This window comes from Gorilla gorilla, chromosome 1 (assembly GCF_029281585.2).
Source record: "Gorilla gorilla gorilla isolate KB3781 chromosome 1, NHGRI_mGorGor1-v2.1_pri, whole genome shotgun sequence".
NCBI classification, from domain to species: Eukaryota; Metazoa; Chordata; class Mammalia; order Primates; family Hominidae; genus Gorilla; species Gorilla gorilla.
The window spans coordinates 116,756,752-116,764,980 of NC_073224.2; the positions used below are offsets into that span (position 1 = coordinate 116,756,752).

The 8,229-nt window shown below is 39.5% G+C and overlaps 1 protein-coding gene across 1 annotated transcript in view; it reads left to right on the forward strand.

Annotated features, from left to right (window-relative positions):
* Positions 1 to 4,346, forward strand: part of LOC129532935 (sortilin-like) — a 67,405-nt gene extending 63,059 nt beyond the window's left edge. Inside the window, exon 14 of the mRNA XM_063707311.1 lies at positions 1,651 to 4,346. The gene's annotated coding sequence lies outside the window, so the exon portion shown is untranslated. The remainder of the gene's footprint in view (positions 1 to 1,650) is intronic.
* Positions 4,347 to 8,229: the final 3,883 nt, after the last annotated feature.

An 8,229-nucleotide genomic window follows, 5' to 3' on the forward strand; every position in this document is an offset into this window, starting at 1 on the left:
ACTTTGCCAGGCGTGGTGGCTCACGCCTGTAATCCCAGCACTCTGGGAGGCCGAGGCAGGTGGATCACGAGGTCAAGAGATCAAGACCATCCTGGCCAATATGGTGAAACCCCGTCTCTACTAAAAATACAAAAATTAGCTGGGCATGGTGGCACGCACCTGTAGTCCCAGCTACTTGGGAGGCTGAGGCAGGAGAATCGCTTGAACCCGGGAGGCAGAGGTTGCAGTGGGCCGAGATTGCGCCACTGCACTCCAGCCTGGGCAACAGAGCGAGACTCTGTCTCAAAAAAAAAAAGAGTTAAAATTGAAATTTCTGTGGAATCAGATCTTAGATACTTTATGCCAAACATTAAACTTGATAAGGATTTGATCATGCACATAAAGCAAGTTCTCAAAATCATTTACTTTCCCTGCTTCTAAGTGGATGGGACATTTAAGGGGTCATTGAGAGAAAATACTGATTTTTCAGATATGTTTTACAGAGTTATAAACCACAAATACTTTTTCAGTGCTCTTAGTTTAGATTGCATTACACATTGCACGGTGTTGAAGTGGGTTTTCTTTTTGTTTTGTTTTTGGGAGACAGTCTCACTCTGTTGCCCAGGCTGATGTGCAGTGGCGTGATCTCGGCTCACTGCAACTTCTGCCTCCCGGGTTCAAGCAGTTCTCCTGCCTCAGCCTACCAAGTAGCTGGGATTATAGGTGCCATCCACCACGCCCAGCTACTTTTTGTATTTTTAGTAGAGATAGGGTTTCGCCATGTTGGCCAGGCTGGTCTGGAACTCCTGACCACAGGTGATCCGCCCGCCTCTGCCTCCCAAAGTGCTAGGATTACAGGTGTGAGCCACTGAGCCTGGCCTAGTGCTGAAGTGTTTTTAGTGTTGATGAAATAATTTGACAATAATTATATGTTGTCTACAACAAAGATCTCTCAATGCTCCAATATATAGTAAGTGTTTCCCCATACTTTCATGGGAAAAATTTAAACCTCAAAAATTTAAAGGAAGGTACAATTAACACCCCTATACCCTTTATCTAGATTCACCAATTGTTAACTTTTTGCTGAATTTGTTCTATTTCCCTCCCTCCTCCTCTCTCATTTTATCTCTTGCTCTCTCTCCACATACACACAAATATATATATACATATATGCACAGTTTTTTTGCTGACCATTTAAAAGTTGCAGCCATGATGACACTTCACCTCTAAATATCTCAGCATGTATTTTTTAAGAACAAGTACATTTTCTAACGGAGACATCACCATTACCACACCCAAAGAAATTAACATCGATAAGGTAATATTAACTAATACAGAGTCCATACTCAAATTTCCCCAATGTTAAAAAAAGTCATTTGCAGATGTTTTTTTTCAATCAAGGATCACACATTTCATTTTATTGTAATGATTCTTTAGTCGTCTTCAAAACAGATCCCTGGCCACCCTTCTTTCCCTCTCTTTTTTTAGTGTCTTTCATGAGGTTGATATGTTTAAAGAATTTTGGCTGACAGTCTCAATTTGTTTTCTCATGATTTACGTTAAATGTTTTTGGCAAGAATAATGGATAGGTGTGTGGTAAGGTTTTAATACTGAAGACGTTTAGAATGAAAAGTAAAACAAAGGATGCTTTTCCTCTTTTCTTTCCTGCAGGATTCTGAACACAAGCAGTTTGCTCTGTGACTGCCATTTGAAGTGGCTACTTCAACGGTTGGTTGATAATAACTTTCAACATTCTGTGAATGTAAGCTGTGCACACCCTGAATGGCTAGCAGGGCAAAGCATCCTGAATGTGGATCTGAAAGATTTTGTCTGTGGTTTATATTTTTGTTTTAAAATTTTATATATTACACACTTATAATCTTAACAGAATTAAAAAAATTAAACCAGAATGGTTTTCCACTAGGAATTTTGTAATCATACAGTTTTAATTGCCATTAAAAATGATCACAGGCATTTTAATGAATGAAGGCTTTTCTCTTTTAGAGGGACTGTTAACCTTAGGTTAGGTATTTGGTAGTCAGATTCCTGAATCAAGCAATATGAGTTTTTTTATATGAGCATTTTTAGTAGATCTTGAAAAGTGCCACCAGGTACTTTCCAAAAAGATAGCACTAGTTTAAAGTTGTCACCAGCAATGTATGAATATACTGATTCTGTGTGTTTCATATTTTTTGTGTGGTTTCATAACATTAAAGTGGCAGAGTTTTGTTTTTTCCTTGAGGGGAGAGAGATAGTCATAGACAAGTTGTCCTGATTCTAGCACTTATAATTTCAAATATACTTTTTTTTTTCTAATGGAGTCTTGCTGCGTCACCCAGGCTGGAGTGCAGTGGTGCGATCTCAGCTCACTGCAACCTCTGTCTCCCGGGTTCAAGCGATTCTCCTGTCTCAGCCTCCTGAGTAGCTGGGATTACAGGCGTGTGCCACCATACCTGGCTAATTTTTGTATGTTTAGTAGAGACGGGGTTTTGCCATGTTGGCCAGGCTGGTGTTGAACTCCTGACCTCAGGTGATCTGCCTGCCTCTGCCTCCCAAAGTGCTGGGATTACAGGTGTGAGCCACCGTGCCCAGACAATTTCAAGTATACTTCTATATTATTCTTTCTCAATTTGGAAAATTTTCCTTTACACGTAAATGTCCTTTAGGCCGGGCACTGTGGCTCACACCTGTAATCCCAGCACTTTGGGAGGCTGAGGCAGGTGGGTCATCTGGGGTCTGGAGTTCGAGACCAGCCTGGCCAGCATGGCGAAACCCTGACTCTACTAAAAATACAAAAATTAGCTGGGCGTGGTGGCACACGCCTGTAATCCCAGCTTCTCTGGAGGCTGAGGCGGGAGAATCGCTTGAACCGAGAGTTGGAGGTTGCAGTGAGGCAAGATTGTGCCACTGCATTCCAGTCTGGGCAACAGAGTGAGACTCTGTCTCAAGAAAACAATTTTTTTTTTCTTTAAAGTGGAATGACTGATTCTTAGCTTTACATAGGAGAACTTTTAGATCAGTGTATCTATGTTGGATATCCCTAGTATCTCTGATCATTTGAGTACCTATATATTGCCAAATCTGTTTTCACAATGTACTTAAAGATGGTTGGAACAGAACACACACTTGGAAGTTCGGGCTCACAAAATACATCCATTGTTTTTTACAAAGTTTAAAGAAGAAAACAGAATCTAGTAAAGGTTAAATTCTGCTGACATTGCCACACATTCCCTTTTTACTTAGTTTTAAATATAGACATACCATATATTTCTTCCTCCCCTTCCACTTAACTGCTTTTATGGCACAATGAAATGTTATGCAGTGGAGATACTGGTTAAGAATTTATATACCTGCTTCTCTCAATCAGTCCAATAACATTATTAATTATGAATCCATATTTTATTAGCCAGTCCTACGCCAATCTTCAGCTGGACATTTGACCTATTTGGATGTTTTCACTACTTCAGGTGAAACCTGTGCACATACAAAATGCTTTCAAATAATTTGTTTTATTAGGTATTCTCTGTGAAATATAAATCATTCATAATCCCCCCATTTTATATTGGCACAGAAAGGATAATGGTTATATATACACATATATTTTTTGAGACAGAGTCTCGCTCTTTTGCCCAGGCTGGAGTGAAGTGGCGTGATCTCGGCTCACTAGCCACCTCTACCCCCCGGGTTCAAGTGATTCTCCTTCCTCAGCTTCTCAAGTAGCTGGGATTACAGGCGGCCGCCACCTCGCCTGGGTAATTTTTGTGTTTTTAGAAGTGACGGGGTTTCGCCGTGTTGGTCAGGCTGGTCTCGAACTCCTGACCTGAGTTGATCCACCCACTTCGACCTCCGAAAGTGCTAGGACTACAGGTGTGAGCCACCGCGCCTGGCCATATACATGTTTATCTATCACATACATATATACAAGGGGTAATAGAAGTAGAACTTGTCTTGAAATCCTAATATAAGGTTTCTCTTTTTCCCCAATAACTGATAATGCTTGAGAAATATATTCTGAGCACACAGGTGACAGTAAGGGCTAGTAGAAAAGTGCTGGATCCTGAAGTCAGGAAACCTGAGTTCCAGTCCAGGCTCTGCCACTGACTGACATGTCTTTGAGCAAGTCATTTGAATTTTCTGGGCCTCATTTCCCCCATCTTTAAACAAGGGAATTGGACTGTAGCTCTGTAGTCTCTTTCAACTTTAATATGCCACTTTGTAAACAGAACACACAATTTTATAGTATTTGTTTTAAAATTGGATCTAAAGCAAAAATAAATAACTGACTTGGCTACGGATGCATTTTTTTCCGCTTAGATGATTTTCTCAAGCCACAGGTAAGGACACATCCTGAAACCATAATTGCTCTAAGAGGCATGAATGTGACTCTGACGTGCACTGCAGTGAGCAGCAGTGATTCACCCATGTCCACTGTGTGGCGCAAAGACAGTGAAATCCTGTATGACTTGGATACTGAGAATTTTGTTCGTTATCGGCAGCAAGCTGGAGAAGCTCTGGAATATACTAGTATCTTACATCTTTTCAATGTGAATTTCACAGATGAAGGAAAATATCAGTGTATTGTTACTAATCACTTTGGTTCTAATTATTCTCAGAAAGCCAAACTGACTGTAAATGGTAAGGAATTATGCTCCTTGATTTTTTTTAGTTTAGAAGGATTTTTCATGTTCAGTTTTGAATCACTTGAGAGAATTAGACTAAATCTGACATTTAAGTAGGACTCTTACTGTTATTGTCTTTTGAGTTGTGATAACTTATCAAGTGGGTGGGATTTTTGGATTAGTCAGTCTGCCCACTTATGGTCTCTAATTGGTCTTTGGTTGAAGGGTAAGTGCTGTGGCCCTAGGAGATGTGCTACTTTCACTGCTGTTTATGCTTTTGAAGACATTCTTATGAAATTCTCAGTTTTCATTCCAGAACCATAAATCTCTCTTGATAACTATGAAATTTATTCCTGATGGGCCTTCTAATAACTGGGAATATTTAGGACATTTTTGGGTCTAATGGTCATTATCATTGTCTAAATGTAGTTACACAGGATCATTTGTGTGCGTGTGTGTATTTTTATTTATTTTAATTTCTCTTGTTTTTTTTTGTTTTTTGTTTTGAGATGGAGTCTTGCTCTGTCGCCCAGGATGGAATGCAGTGGCATGATCTCGGCTCACTGCAAATTCCGCCTCCCAGGTTCAAGCGATTCTCCTGTCTCCTGTAATTGGAGTAGCTGGAATTACAGATGTGCGCCACCAGGCCCATCTAATTTTTGTATTTTTAGTAGAGACAAAGTTTCACCATTTTGGCCAGGTTGGTCTCAGACTCCTGAGCGCAAGTGATCCGCCTGCCTTGGCCTCCCAAAGTATTCAGATTACAGGCATGAACCACTGCACCCAGCCTTATTTCAGTACCTTTTGGGGTACAAGTGAGTTTTTTTCCCATGGATGAATTATAGTGGTGCATTCTGAGAATTTAATGCACCCATCACTGAGTAGCGTACATAGTATCTAATGTGTAGTTTTTTATCCCTAGCCCCCGCTCACTCTCCATTCTGAATCTCTAACGTCCATGATACCACTCTGTATGCCTTTGTGTACTCATACTTAGCTCCCACTTATAAGTGAGAACATATGGTGTTTGGTTTTCCACTCCACACAGGATCATTTTAAAAATGAATACTCTTCTTTCCTGCAAAAGCTTCTTAAAAACAGCTTTATTTATCTATTACCTATTAAATTGAATAACTACAACATTTTAGGGTCTGTACAACCAAAAGATTACTTACGTTTCGCTTCTGTGTTTTTTAATGATACTTTTGAAGGCATAAGTTTTTTTAGCATGCAGTTTCCTTGATAGCTTTGTAGATGTTGGTTTGGGAACATTTTTGAGATGGACTCTCACTCTGTCATGCAGGCTGGAGTGCAGTGGTGTGATCTCAGCTCACTGCAACCTTCACCTCCTAGTTTCAAGTGATTCTCCTGCCTCAGCCTCCCAGGGAAGCATCATTTAGCTTCATAAGTGAGACAGTCATAGTAAATACCAGGTTCTAAAATACGAAGTTCAAAGAAGGTTTGTGGCCTTCTGCTTTCCCTAGTTCCAGCTGATGATTAAGTGTGTCATGCATCCTAGAAGACACAGTCATCAGTGTGCTCCAAATACTCTGAGGTTCTGGAAGAAAAGATGTTCTCAAAACCATATTCACTCTTGGCTGGGTGCTGTGGCTCAGGCTTGTAGTCCCAGCACTTTGGGAGGCCAAGGTGGGAGGATAGCTTGAGGCCAGGAATTTGAAGCTGCAGTGAGCTATGATTGTGCCAGTGTACTCCCGCCTGGACAGCAGAGCAAGACCCTATCTCTAAAGTTTGTTTTTGCTTTTTAAAATTTATAAAACTATATTCACTCTCAATCAGAGAGCCTGTCTTCACAAAGAAATGGAACATTAGGGGGTGTCTTGCCTACTAGATTCTTTCATGCCTATTTGTATGCATATATGTGTCTTTGTTCCCTTGCCCACTTTTTCTTGGTGATTTTTCTGGAAACAGAGATGCCATCTTTTCTGAAAACGCCAGTGGATCTGACTATTCGCACTGGTGCCATGGCCAGATTAGAATGTGCTGCAGAGGGACACCCTGCACCTCAGATTTCCTGGCAGAAAGATGGTGGTACTGACTTTCCTGCGGCTCGAGAAAGACGCATGCACGTCATGCCCGAGGACGACGTCTTCTTTATTGCCAATGTGAAAATAGAAGATATGGGAATCTATAGCTGCATGGCACAAAATACAGCAGGAGGTCTCTCAGCAAATGCTTCCCTAACAGTGTTAGGTACGTTTACTGCTCCATGGGTCCCTGCTTTTGTTGGAGTCTTTGGGAGCTACTCTTGGTCTTAATGAGCAAGAAAAATAAGTTTGAGATTACCTCTGTGATTCTTAGATCTTTATCTTATTTCACAGTTTTATGCAAGGTTATGTCAGTCTAGGAATTAGTGGGTCAGATAACTGAAATGTGGGAAAATACATAGGGCAAAATTAGGTAGGCATCCTTGTCACAATAATTGAAAGTTCAAATTCCTTTATCAGCTTATCTTTTTAAGTCCCTCTCTGTAAGGTTTCTGTTTCATGTAGGTGTGTTTACTATTCAGTGAGTTTGCATTGAGAGTTCCACTGTTCTTTTAGGAGTATCCCAGCCATTTGATGCTGCTTCACTTATTGCTTGATAGGAACCTAAGATTATTTAACTGTTTGCTCCTAGTTCATTTTCAAAAAAAATTTAATACAAAAAAAAAAAAAAGATGTGTTTTCTGGTTAGAGTTTCTGCTTTCCTTTTCAGTGTGTTCTTCTTAACCCTATTTCTGGTAAAATGCCTTTTTTCCTAAAAATTTTCCCCTGCTAGCCTGGGTTTTTGTTGTTGTTGTTGTTTGTTTGTTTTGTTTTTTCTTCCTTATTACAATACTTTTCTTCATGGAACTCAAATCCAGGGTAAATTCTACTTTCCAGTTCTCTATTTTCCTAGATGTCAGTTATTATTATTATGTTTTTTAAGTTTGTTGGTTTGTATTGTTTACTTGTATAACCAGAAAAATAAGAAGTCTATTTATTTATTTATTTATTTATTTATTTATTTTATTTATTTATTTATTTATTTTGAGACGGAGTCTCATTCTGTTGCCCAGGCTGGAATGCAGTGGCGCAATCTCGGCTCAGAGCAACCTCCACTTCCCGGGTTCAAGTGATTCTCCTGCCTCAGCCTCCTGAGTAGCTGGTACTACAGGCATGTACCACTGCGCCCAGCTAATTTTTGTATTTTTTTTTAGACACGGGGTTTCACCATGTTGGTCAGGCTGGTCTCGAACTCCTGACCTCATGATCCGCCTGCCTCAGCCTTAGAAAAATAAGTCATTTATTGTTTTAAAATGTTAAGATATACAGAAAATTAGGAAAAGGGGAGGAAAGTCACTCAAATACTTAAGGATTTTAGCATATTCTAGACTTTCCCCTCTCACTTTTATGTAGTCAAATATACCTACATTTTCTTCATTTAATATTGTACCACAAGTTGCCTTGTTATTAAAGTCTTTGTAAAAGATCATGTGACTATAATTTACTTAATCATTTTTCTGCTAGATTTAAAAATATTTTTCTTTATTCTTTAAAGTTACACATTTTGTAGTAAACATCTTTGCGTATAAATCTTTTAATTTCTTTTTTTTTAAGTTATTTTTAATCTTTTTTAATGGGTCACCCCT